General features: G+C 38.7%; 1 long non-coding RNA gene across 2 annotated transcripts in view; it reads left to right on the top strand.

The window, feature by feature from the left end:
• Positions 1-13863, top strand: part of LOC137123014 (uncharacterized) — a 75230-nt gene that overhangs the window by 41679 nt on the left and 19688 nt on the right. The window contains exon 1 of one of the 2 annotated variants that reach the window (XR_010913788.1): positions 3608-4277. The exons of the other annotated variant lie outside the window; for it this stretch is intronic. This is a non-coding gene — a long non-coding RNA (uncharacterized lncRNA). Of the gene's footprint in view, positions 1-3607; positions 4278-13863 lie in introns of those variants that run through there. 2 annotated transcript variants of the gene reach the window in all.

Here is a 13863-nt window from a genome sequence, read left to right as displayed (position 1 = left end):
GACTGCCCTAAGAGGACAGCAGCGAAATAGTGTGCTCTGGTGCTCAGATGACCTTTTCTGTTTAAGGCTTAATCTCTGACAAATGCTTGCTTTAATTAGTCTGATACCCCCTGCCTAGACTGCCACCCCACCCAGCTTCTCTCTCCCAGCTCAGCCTCCATCTTTTTATCTCTACTTAACTCTACATTCCCCAGTGTGACTTTTGAAAATTCTCAAACATGCATCATTGTGATCTAAATGCAGAAATGTGGAATATCAAACAGTATTCTGTACGTATACTGAATAGCACATGTATAATAATTTTTGATCTTGCAAAATATGTTTTCAGGTTACTGCCTTAAAAGTTCCATCAAAACTGAAACATGTCAAGTTTACAGAAGTTTATGTTTGATGGTGATGTTACTCAACTATTTTCTTGCAGTCAAACAATAAATATCATCACTATTTGAATGTACCAAAGAGAACTAGGCACCGACAAAGAACATGGAGGAGAGAGTGTAGGAAGAGAATAGCCAGTACACACAACGAGGTTTAAGATAACATACAACATCAAGCTGGATCTATTGATCAGGACTATCAAAGACAGCAGGATATGTGCACATTCAGAAGAATGCAGATGAATAGTGGCTTCAAAACGTATTCAAGGTCCTCCAATCTTTGCATAACTTATTATGTTGTTTAATCATTTTAAATTGAAAAAAAATCTTTGCCCACAACTCTACACTCACGAACACATACAAGTGGAAACTTTTACTATTTTAGAAATCATTATTATCGAAAACTGAAATCTTTAGAGTTTAGAGCCTTAAGCGCCTTTGGTATCAGTTACAGCTTAGAGTCTGCAAGCTTGCTCAACTTAATTTGAGCAGTTTATCTTATTTTCCATGACAGATGCTCTCAAGCTCTTCTGGTCTTTTTGGATGACAAGCATCTCTCCACACAGGTTGTACGGGGTTTAAATCTGGACGTTGACTGGACCATTTAAGGACATTCAGAGATTTTGCAAAAGCCACTCCCATCTCATGTCTAATCAATCCTGCAGTAGTTTTTCTTTAAGGACCTGTCTGTACTCTACTGTATTAATTTCCTCTCAATTCTTACCATTCTATCCTCAAGTGGACAGACATACTTACAGACAGAGGTGTGTGGCTTTAGAAACAATTTTCAGTTAAGGTTGCAACAGGTGAGCTCCCACCAAAACATTGTAAAGTAAATAAGATGCACTTTACCATAGTTTGGAAGAAGGGCTAATTAATTTGGTAAATGAAAAATTTCAAGAAAAATTGTTAAAATTTTCTAAAAGTATGTTTTCACTTTATCATTTTAAGTTACTGATTGCAGACTGATGTGATAAAATGGCAATTTTATCAATTTTGGGTAGCTTTGGGTAATCTTAAAATACCTCATAAACCCTGAAGAGACTGAAACACTGTCATTATATTACACTTTGGAGTCTAACCAAGACAGTGTGCTGGGTTTTTTCCAAAAGTTTTATCAATTTAAAATTTTATCTAGAACAGATTAAAGTGTTCCACAAGCAAAGGGTTCAATAGAAGAATTACCTAATATCTGAAATATATTTGTGTGTGTGTGTGTGTGTGTGTGTGTGTGTGTGTGTGTGTGTGTGTGTGTGTGTGTGTGTGTGTGTGTGTGCATGAATGCGTGTGTATGTGTGTGTAAAAGAACTGATTTACTTATGAAATTTGGCAAGCGTCACTGATCACCTTTCAACACAGCTGAAAATTAAAACCTTTCTTCTCCCAAAGACTGCAGCTAATCATGGCCATCCCTCTCACTGCAGCAGCAAACATAAGTAAAATAGATGCATGGCTACAAATCCCTGTTTTATTGGAAAGGGGCCTAATTATTAGGATGTAAGTCAGGCAGTGACTGGAGGGTCGGGTCCTTGATGCGGGCCTAGTTTATATTTATCCCCTCTTCTACAGCTACAGTTGCAGTGCCACCATCACTACTAGCAGTGTGTGGCGCTTTTATTGCATTGCCTACAGGCAGGTTCAGCCCTGTCACAATCACACACACTCACACGTACACTTCAACACACACACATCCTCACAGCCTGCAGGACTGGCAGCCAGTTGAGTCCCCTCCACAGCAGAGTTACCCCACATCCCCATGCAGCCCCACATGGGCCCTTGGGACAGTGAGAGAGGGAGCGGGTATTATGGTAATACTATAGCCTGCTGCTCCCTTCCCCTCTCCTGCAGCACAGCTGGGAAAGACCATCATTACAAGTATTGTAGCAATCTGTTTAAGAGGAACACATTGGAGAGGTTGGGTGACAGAGAGAGGATGAGTGCTGCATGCATAGATCACATAAAATATGATTAAAATGTGTGTGAGGGGACCAGGAATAAAATGCAAAACTTGTTATGAACACCTTATATCAAGTCTTCTGTCAAAATGGCCAGCTGTAAATCTCTATTTTCTCCTCTTTACTTTTTTATTTTATTAAAGGTTTCTTGTGTTGAGCTGGTCATATCTCAAGACAAGGGGCCTTTGGCACATAAGGAATAAATAGGACATAAAGTACTTGAATCTCTAATGCCTCATATAGCTTTACCAATCTATATTGTAGTGTGTCACATGTTGGAAATCCATTATAAAGTGACAGAAATCAAATAGCCTCACAATAATGCAACTGTGCTTCTCTTACGGTCAAATTACCCTTATTTCATGCAAAAATGAATTCTCCACCCAATTATTTTGAGACACAAATGAAATCTATTATGTAATTATGGTAATTGATAAACATTTGTGATGTTCAGTGAAGAAACTGCCACAGCCAATGTCTCAATGCTGCTTTAAATGCCTGTTTTGCAACAGATTAATGAATAAATATCGAGAAAGTCTGATCAGAATAAACAGCCTTCTCTACTATTCTGGTAACAGATTAGACTTTGACAGAGCGGTCAATCACTCACTCTCGGATTAGGCTGCTCAAAGCCATCTATCTACTTGTCTTGACTTAGAGCAAAGGCTGTGATTCAGAGTCTTCCTCAGACTCCATCATCCTCACAGTATTTTTAGGGAACAGAGATATCCATTACATCCTTTTTTCCACCCTGTGCCCTCCTTTTCATTCTATTTTCAGCTCAGTTTTGAATGGAAATTTCAATTGATAAAGCACAGAATCTATAACAGCGTGCACAGAGGTGAAGGGTTATTGAATAGTCTGCTGATGAACTATTAAAAATGCATATTATCTCATTACTCCTGATGCCAAATAACTGGAAACTATATATGCCACACGACAGAAAGTGAGTGTTTTTTCTTTTCTTGACCTGACAGAGGGCACGTGAGGAGAGAAGGGAGGGAGGAGAAAAACTACTTCAGTGCACTAATGTCCCTGAAACCTGAACCCTTATTGGATCTGAAGGGCATTATAAGACAGCCACAACCTCTTTTTAAAGTTGGGGATAAACAAAGGTGAATTTGTTACGATCTAACAGGAGAAGCATGTATAACATGATGTTGGTGAAAACACAATGATGTTTAATAGCTCTATCATGTTTTGTTTTTCATTTCATTGTAAAAACAAAACTAAAAGAGGGCGGTTGAAATATTGTTTCACCACCCGTCCCATCAACTCCTCACTCTTACCACACGCACACACAAACCAGGAGGCCTTATTAATTATTTGTAGCCACTTGACTTCATATTGTGCTGCCAGTGGCTTGGTCAAAGATTATAATTACCACTTCCCTGTTTGTATCATTTTCCATCTCCTGTGCTTTTAGTGCAGTATTACTTCTCTTGTCCCTCTCTCTCCTTCTCTTCCTCCCTCTCTCGTATACACAAGACCAAAAGTGCAGCCACATCATTTATTGATAAGACAAAAAGAATGTAATGAAATTATCAATGTTCTTGAATTAATTATGAACATGATTAAGAAAGCTAAAATCTCAGGAGCCGGTCTCTCATTACCCATTCACTCTTAGGGATTGCTTTCATTCAGGGAAGGAGAGGCGAAAAAGCCTTCCAGCAGAGCCCACTCCGGCTCAGCCCTTCTCCCTGAGTGCCTGTCCCCTTGTCTCTGCTGCCGGGCTGATTGACCAGCCCCTCCGACATACTGGCTGCCAGCCCCCCTGGACGGCATTCTTTCTCCCGGGCTTGTTACCGTGATGTAGTCGAGCACAGCTAGCTGCCTCGTGGCCTCTTACGTTTGAGTGAAAAAGAGAGGATGTGCTCAGTCTTCCTGTTCTACACCTGCATTCAACCTCTGGGGTCTTGACCCTCCTTAAAAAGAAACACTTGAGGTAAGTGAAACTTCTCAGACTCTTAATTACAGCAGATTTTAACTGCTTGGGAAAGTTTTTTTCCCACTTTTCTGATTGTTACATGGTTGCAAAAGCTCCACTTTTATTTGACTCTGTTAAAATGATACTAGGTAAGAGAATATCTGATATGTCGAAATACCACTGACAATAACACCTACATTGGGTTGTAGTATCACCCGTGGGACTTAAATAATGTTGTTAGTGAGAAAAACTAAATGGGTATCAAACCACTACATACAAAATTATATTAAAAAAATAAGAAATAAAACACATTTGAAGTAAAACTTACCACAATTATTTGTATGATTATGTTCCATTTTATTTTCCCACTGATGAGAAATAACTGACAATGTGTTTTTAAAGAACAGCTTTTTTTGTTCATTCATGTGAATTCATGAAAAATATGAAGCGAATGACCGCACCTTCATCAAACATGTTCATCTTGCAATTGTCTAATCTTTTGCAGTGTTGATTTTACAAAAAAATTTAGAATGTAATTTGACATTTATGCATTATATATACATGTCTTTTTAAATATTAAAAAGGAATGTATCTGCAGTGATCCATATTCAAATCATGAGCTGTTTGTCATATCATTTAAGGAAATGTCACCTCTGAGAAATTGTTTTATGCCCACTTTGTAACATAAAATGTCATTTAAATGTGAGTAGCAGAGTACCTTAAACTAATTTCAGTGACAATTTATCCATTTATATTCAGTGGGAGCAATAGAAATTCTCTGCAAGAGTTTCATATCTTTGGTTCAGTCTGTCTTTCTTATACTCAGTCACATGGGACAATATATGGGGCAATACTCCCCAAAGTACTGGGACTTTCAAACAAAGTCTCAAACCCACTATCTCTTTCCTATTCACACCATCTCTCTCTATACTTTTTTCTAGCTTTCTCTACACATGAATATACACACATTAAAACAGAAGCCTGTAAACATAGACACATACACACTTAATTATGCTGTGGCTGCAGAAATACAAACCTATGTTTTGCACGTGGGTTCACACTAATATGAAAACTGTTTTACTGCTTGCCAAGCTTTGGGTTATTTTTAAGAAACAAACCATGTATATATATATGTATACTATATATATATATATATATATATATATATATATATATATATATATATATATACACACACACACACACACACACACACACACACACACACACATACACACACATACACTATACCGGTTATGGTGAAATAAAAGACAGCACATTTAGTGATCTCAAAGCAGAAATTGGAATTCAAAGCAGTACATGATGCTTTGTCCTTTTACTACACAGCGAGACATGGAGCAGTTTTTCTTCGGGACAATGATTTCGTGATTTCTGTCGCAGTATCAACAGCAGGGATGATTCACTAGAAGACAGAAAGAGGATGAGCGAAAGATCTCAAGGGTTAATGGCAATCCTCCTGTCCTGGGATTGATCCAAGTATTGGATCGCACATAAAGCTGCAGTTACTGGATATTACCCTGCTGCTATCGGCCTGCAGTGATGGCCTGGATAAGAAGTGCTTACCAAAGAGGATGCTCCTCCAGGGCAGATACGGTTTCCCAGCGCTCTGGGAACAACAACCACATGCCTGCTGCTTGCTCAGGAACTTTCTACCTCATCAAGTAAATCCAGAGGCCTTATCAAGTATTGGCCTACTGAACTGCTCAAAAATGTTTAAACCCTGTAAGATTTTAAGCTGCGTATGGGCAGGGCAGTCATTAAATGGCACCTGCTTTTCATAGATAAGCGTGCTGAGTATATGGTTTGTTTGCCTTGTGTTTTATGTTAGATGAAGTTAGGGTTATCTCAGATTCACCTCTGAGCAGAATGCAGTTTTATAGATTTTTGTTTGGTTAGATTGTAAAGTTTCTGAGTTACTCTTAACAAAATCATTATGTTTAATTTTTGGTTTATGCATTCTTTACTGCACTTCTCTTGACTACTTTTTGTAATCGCTTAAGATCTTTTAAAGGGACATGCTTCGAGTACTTGTCTTCAAACCAGTCCTGTCTGCCTTTCTTTTCATGGTTTTAGCTCAGACTTGTATAAGCTTTAGCTGATTCCAGATCTGTGCCAAGGTGGGAAGTTCTACCCATGAGCATCTGCTGGATGTCTCTCTGTGGTATTACCCATGAAGCACCTGGCTTATGCCACACACCAGAAACCAGAGCCCAGATGGCAGCTAAGCTGGCTAATTATTTCAACACAAAACTCTGATGTCCCACACCAGCACTGTGGGGCCACTTTGGCATTCTGTGTTTCTCACTCTAGCTCTTGTGAAGAGGATATCTGCCATACAGCTATAAAGATGTCAAGTGGGTAATCACGGCCATAGACAGGCCCCGGTACAGTGCTTGGCATCCAGATGTAAAGCTGATTATATGTGGTCTCCTTTAGAGGAACAGAGGCATTTGGCACTGGTAGGATGGTGTATTGTCTTTGCCCTTGGTGCTCATTGATGCAGATGTATGCTCATTATATTCCGAAGTTGACAATAACATAAATTTTAGCAAGCATTGTTTAGGATCCTCTTATGAATATAACCAACAGAAAAATGCTGATTCAGAGCATCAACAATATTTCATATTAAGAAACAACAACATGAACATGAAAAGTTGTGTTGTGAGCAGTAGTTCCTCCTCGTGTTTTTAGACACTGGGTGATGTGTGTGATGGTGGTTGGCTTTTGTGGCACATCTAGTTTAGTTTGGCCATACAGGGGCATTTTGATGTCTCCAGTTGACACCAACTCAGGATCATTCACTTGCCTCCACTGTAACACTCCACTGTTAGATTTTAGACATCATCTTAGGATACTGCATGACTTTTTCTACTACACTAGCCTTTTTCAGCTGGAGCAATAAATATTGTTAGTAAATGGCAGGCCAGTTTAGCATGGTTGATTCACAGTTCATGAATTTTAGCAGTTACAAGTTTTAAACTACTATGGCAAAAATGCACTTTAAACAAAAACTTCAACCATGCTACACCTGGTGGTCCGTTAATCGAATAGTATCACTGTCTGAAATCAGAGGCTGCAGTTTCTCTGTGCACCTGAGGTTGATGAAGTGTTGCCATTAGGACCTATGTCCTGTATCCACAGCTGCATCAGATGCAGAAATGGTTGTGCTTGATAAAGCTGGCACTTGGAGGAAGGTGCAGGCCCCACAGCGATAACCTACTGACTTCAACATTAGAAACTCCACCAATGGGAAGAAGGACCTCCATCTTGATCTATTGCTCGTTGTCAGAGAAAAGAAATGGTGGTTGTAGTCTCCATATTTTGTATTTTTTGTTGCTCTTGTAGTTTAATGGATCCAATGGGACACACAGTAACACATATACTTCACAGGACATTTTCTAACTTCAAATGTAATGATCAACTCAAGTTTGGAAATTAATTGCAAATATGAAATATCCTTATAAAACTGCAATTTCATATATGCTTGAAACTAATTGTAGTAAGTTCTGAAACTAATTATTTTTAATATAATTGTAATTCATATTTAAGGCAATTAAATTTTGACTTTTAAAACTCTGGTAAAAATTAGTTGCTGACTGAACAGTCAGAATAATGTGAATATTAAGCATTCAGTGTAAGCAAAATGCAATTCTCACACATAAAGTGAAGTCTATTGTTGTTTGTAGTCTCAAACTCAGAGACAAATGAGCTGAAATAAAGCAATAAAGACTCTAATTTGTCCCAGTACAGTTCTACCTCACTCTTTTACCCTCCTCCTCTTTTCCCTCTCCCTAAAGTGTATCCCATCTGCTTAGGGGACCTCTCCCCAGCATGCAGGAGCAGGATAAGCACACCATTTCCCTGTCAATACTTTGCTATTAGCCTCTACAGATCCATATATCACTGAGCTGTAAGCTATGAGCTGTTGTAGGGTGTTCTTCTTATCTGAATGGCTGAGGTTGAGGGTCTCCTCTCTGCCCTGCCCTTTGATTTATCCAACCAGTAGGTTAATGAGAGCTGGAGCCTGCTTCTTTACTCTTACCCTGAGGGGGTAAAATGTGTAGATGGAAAAGGAATGGAGCAGTTTAGGAAGGGAAGGGGGGTAACAAACTGGAAACAAACCAAACTCTCACCTGCCCATCCACCCTACTGTACACTGGCATGTAGTAGGCAGCCTGAACCATACATATGGACTGATTGAAACTTATGAAATATGAAGCTGGAACCAACAGATTGCTATCTTATCTCTAACTAGAAGCATCACACTAGAACCAACTATTTATTACATTATAGCTGGTCTCTACAAATTCCTAATAATAAGTACACAGTGTGGATTTAAACAGTTGTGCTAAGCTAAGCACATTGTATGTCATGTCATATTTAACTGACAGACACAATAGAGCTCTCTAATGCTCCACGGAAAATGTATTTCCCAAAATAACCATCTATTCCTTTATAATATATTATTTCCAATTTAAAAAAAGTGGCACTCCAGCTTTTTTTTTTTTTTTATTTAGTTATTGTTTTGTCTTTTTTGTGTGCATTCTAGATAGCATTTGGCTATTTTGATGCTTGTAAGGGATCATGACCTTGTAGCATTTATAGCTCCTGGTTGGTTGGTTGGGGCATCTGCATGGGATGACAATTTGCACAATTTGAAAAATTTCAGATTTGCCCCTGCGTGAAAAAGCTGTTGGTTATTTTGCTTTGCCAGGTGTTCCCCTCACACGGCAGTTTTACTGTACTTTGCTTCTTTATATTTATCGAGAAAGTGCGACATACTGTAAGTATAGTAAATGACGATAACAGGCAGTACTAAAAAGAGATGTGTAGCTTTTGAACACTTCCCCAGATCAGTGAGTTACACTGCCTGTTACATCAGTGAGTTTATGACCTGCAGATATTTGGCCTCAATCCAAGAAGAAACTATCTAATGAGCATGCTGTGTCAGTGTCTCTTGTAGCTCCCTCTCAGCAGTCTGCCTGTACAGTGCGTGTGTGTGTGTTTGAAAGCAAAAGAAATTCTCTATATTGAAAGCATTTAGCTGTGGGATAGGAAGGGAACTCAGGAACTCACTCACAAGCACAACAGGGGAAGACAAACCACTGCCAGATAAATGTCCTACTTAGCTGCTACGCTCTAGTACATTTCAACCAGAAATCAGACCCCTCCCCTTGCTTGCTTTTCGCTCACAAACACCTTCTATGAAAATATCTAGCATATGGTTGTATGCTTTTAGCTTGTATCCCAAGGCCAGTTTCCCAGCTGGGTCCCTGAGAGAACTAAGAGAAGAGAAACAGATACGGAGAGATGGAAAAGAAAAAGAGAAAAACAAAAAAACAAGAGAGACATAGAGGTTAAACAAGAAGAAAGGCTAAAAGAGGTGATCAAGTGCCTTGCATCCCTCATCAGAGCATGACAGATGTATTTTAGGTTCCGGCTGTTAAGTGCCCAATAATTAGTTTGCCTGTGAGGCATTAGTCATTATGTATTTGTAACCACTAACTAGGCCCTATAGGGGATGACAGCTTTTCTCTGTGATTTATACAGACTCTTACAATTCAACACTAAAAACATAAGAGCTGTCGGCAGATCTGTGTTTCCCAAAAGTGAACCAGATAAATTTTGGATTTTATAGCTAAGCTGGCAATAAAAAAAAAAAAAAAAAAAAAAAAAAAATAGAAACGAAATGTTGCTCATCACATGTGGCTGACAGCATTATTTGGTCATGTTAAATGTGGAAGGCCTTGATGTAGAGTGCACACCCCACATACAGCAAAGTGACAGTGACGCTGTTTAAATTCCAATAATTTACAAATTATTTAAACTTTTGCACTGGATTAAAAAAAGAAATGATTCGAATGAGAATTCTAGTGAGAATTGGAGTCATGTGCACTGCCATCACTGCCTTGTTCATCAAAGACCTTGTTTATTTCCGCAACACAATGCTATAAAACATTATGCAACATGGCATTTGGCGTTTGTTCAGAACAGACTGACCTGAAGCCTTTCTCTTAAGCGACACATGGAGACTATAAAAGAGACTGCACAATAATGTAATTATTATATATGTTTTATAAAAGTTTAATTATACAAATATAAAGAATAGTTGTGTAAGATATTCCTTCACATCCAGCAAAATGATTATCTTCTCTCTAAAATGTAAAAATTTGACACTTGTTCAACATAAAAGCCCAGAGACACCTGAAGAAAAGAATTCTATCATAACGAGAGAATTTTTTTTTTTTACAGTCAATAGCAGCCTTGCATTCTGTCTCGAAAGGGTTAACATGACTCTCGCGTGCCACCACCTCAACATCCATCATGTTTCTCTGTAACAAGATCATAGCTTCAATCACAGGGAAGATTAGATAGAAGTCTATTAATCTCCCATATTAAGCAGATCCATTTGTGGACGCAAACGGCCCAGAGAGGCCATCCTTTCACTTGTTGTTTCTAAATCTGATTAGCAAGCATAACGACATGTTGCTGAGGGTCACAGGAGATATAGATTGGTTCTGCCTGTATCCACTCTCACTGGCAGTGGTGTTGCAAGAATGAACAATTTTATGTTCAGGGACTCCATGGGGATCCCTGTTGTAGTCACCTAGTATATTGAACAGGCAACATAATTGGAGATAGGCTCATTTCAGGTATTTTTATGTGCAAAACCCAATGCGGTTTGTTTTTGTGAAATTTATCTTACATATCCAACAACTTTGGGAAAAAAATAATTTCTACATACTGTATAATGTAAATGTGTTTGTCATCTGTTTGTTATCTCAGCGCTTGTCATTCTAAGAGCAGAGTAAGGACATAATTTGTAAATAAACAAACATGACACATTGTCTGAGCAGCCTGGATGGACAGACTGCTTTCCAGATGGAGGTCTAAATAAAAAAAGCAGAAGTCTCCTCTGTGAAACTATGCTGTGATGATGGATGTCTGCCCTGTTGAAAATGTCAGCTTCAGTGTGAGCTGTGGAGCAGCAGTGCAAAAAGTATTCAGATCCTCTGTTTAAGAAAAGGTTGTAGTACCATACTGTAAAAATACTCCATCATCACTAAAACTTCTTCAGTCAAAAGAGCAAAATCTATTCAAAGCAGCAAAACACCAGCACTACTAGTGCAAATGGTGTTTTATGGTATTCCATTAATATTTCTGATATATTCACATGTAAATCATTATTTTTACTTTGTTGCATACAATTTAAATATTTGATCTCATGCTTTCTAATTTTAACACTTTTTTGTTTAAATGGTTTGCATAGTAACCAGTACCTACATAAAGTAATAAAGTAGTATCAGGCATCATAAAATGTAAATACTCAGGTAAAGTACTAGTACTTAAAATATTAATTGAGTAAATGTACTCAAGAACATGTCTTCAGGTGCTGTAAATGTTGATTTGTGTGTCAGGACCTTTTTAAGGGCATTTGCGAAAACATGTCATTAAGTGTTTATAAGGCAGCAGGGTCACAGATTGTTGTATATTTGATCTATAACCCATTCAGAGGTCATGATTTCAGTGAGGAGGAAGATGAAGAATATGCAGATGATGTCACTGGTCTTTATTTAGCCTTCTTACCCTAACGGACACTGCAAGACAGCCAGAAGTAACGTTCTGTCGGGTATCTGGTTCCTCTCTCTGACTTGGCTGGGACAAGGAGGAGGAATATCCGGTTACAGCAGGGAGTATCGAGCGTGGGGACAGATCTGTTTACTTGGGGGAAGTTAATTGATTAGGAGAAAAGCTGGTGAGGGGAGAGAGGAAGAAGAGTTGTGGAAGGGGCAAAAAAACGAAAGGTTGGGAGGGTATTGATCATGTGACTGCTCCTGCCATAACCTCCGATACGCTTCCGTGCTTTTATTGCACCATAATGCCAAATAGGATTGTTTCTTGTAAAAACAGCAGAGAAAAACAACATGTGCTCAATGGAGGACGGGCCGAGGCAATGAATCGTAAGGATTTGGTTTACTCATTAAGATCAGTTTTTACCTTTTTCATTAACTCGCAGAGGTTATGTCACAGAATATGTTCTCTCTTCTTTTCCGTGAACATTTCTAAAAAGAAACAGAAATAAGCAAATGCATACAAATTGTATTTGGCAATGGAGACAGAAATTGAGATGGATAACAGTGGAGTGCAGTCTACATGCCATCCACTCTTGTATTGGAAAGAGCACATTAATTATTTAATGGCATGGCTTCTGGCTATTATTACAGAAAAACAGTGGACTGCGTCTGGACGCTTTCATCACATTTGTATGTCAATACAAACCTTGCCCTTGTGGGCTCACTGACCACTGTGGATCTCACACCTTAAAACAACGGGACACTGCACAGTACGTATTGACACAGGGTTTTCCAAAACTCACTCTGTATTAAAATGTTTAGTTAACAGGTTAATTAGATGAGATACAGTATGTCAAGAAAAACACAAACTAATCAGGGCTTGTTCCACCTCTATGCACATACATTGTTGTGTGCATGATTCCTGTGTGTGTGTGTGTGTGTGTGTGTGTGTGTGTGTGTGTGTGTGTGTGTGTTAGAAAGTGAGAGAGAGAAAGAAATAATGGCAGACAGGTAATAGAATGAGAGCAAATGCCCACTTGAAAGAAAAAGAAGACTGGAAGTGAGAGGCAGTAGTTGCTCAGATTTGTTTGCCATGTTTTTCTTGTTTGTTTTTTTTTGGTTCTCCTCTCCTCAGTCCTACCTGCCTAGAAGGACATTTCTCTGTTATTCACTCTGAGGTTAGGGTTTTAGATTGAGGGCAAAGCCCACAGTCTGCTGTTTGTTTTGAAGGAATCTATTGTCAATACAGATGCAGGCTCCGATGTTTGCAGAGTTAATAGTAGTGTGATGATGTCATTCTCAGTGACCTGAAGAGAAATTGACCCCTGTTGTGTGAGTATTTCTAAAATGCCACCTGCACAATTATGGTTGGAGTGTCCCTCAGCTGTTGTATGTAGGGCTCGTTTTATCTGAGACTGGCATGCTCGCACACACACTGACACACATGTAAACATACACAAACAGGATGTCTACTCCCATAGTTTAATTTGCTGACCCATACCTCCACATCTTCTAAAAACATGTTTGTTGAATGTCAGTAGAAATTAGAGTTCCCACAGTGATGATTCATATGATTTATTCATTGTGAGTGACTTACAGCATTCCACTGCAAACTTTTTACAGATCTGGACCAACACAGTCTTTTAAATATTATGCTAACTACACTGCAAGCAGGAAAATAATTGCAACTGGATTATATTTTCTATTAATATAATTAGGATATGTCAACAATTAATATAAATGGCAAACATATAAATAAAAAAATGTGTCTTTCTTCAGCATTAATAAGCTTTGTCATGGTTGTGATTTGGCACTCACAGCTCATAGTTAAGGTTAGAGAAGGTTAGAGGTGCAACTGTTTTTGTCTTTGAAAATCTTCAAAGCACCTATATCTTTGACAGCAGCTTTGTACACCTTTCCTTTAACCAGCTTCCTGAGCACTGCATTTCTCTCAGTGCCGTCGCCTTGGCTGGTCATCTGATGCAGCATTTCATCACGCTCCTTCTACG

This window comes from Channa argus, chromosome 2, assembly GCF_033026475.1.
Source record: "Channa argus isolate prfri chromosome 2, Channa argus male v1.0, whole genome shotgun sequence".
In the NCBI taxonomy this organism is placed as follows: domain Eukaryota; kingdom Metazoa; phylum Chordata; class Actinopteri; order Anabantiformes; family Channidae; genus Channa; species Channa argus.
The sequence above is the reverse complement of the archived record's forward strand: the minus strand, read 5'-3'. Positions and strand labels throughout refer to the sequence as shown.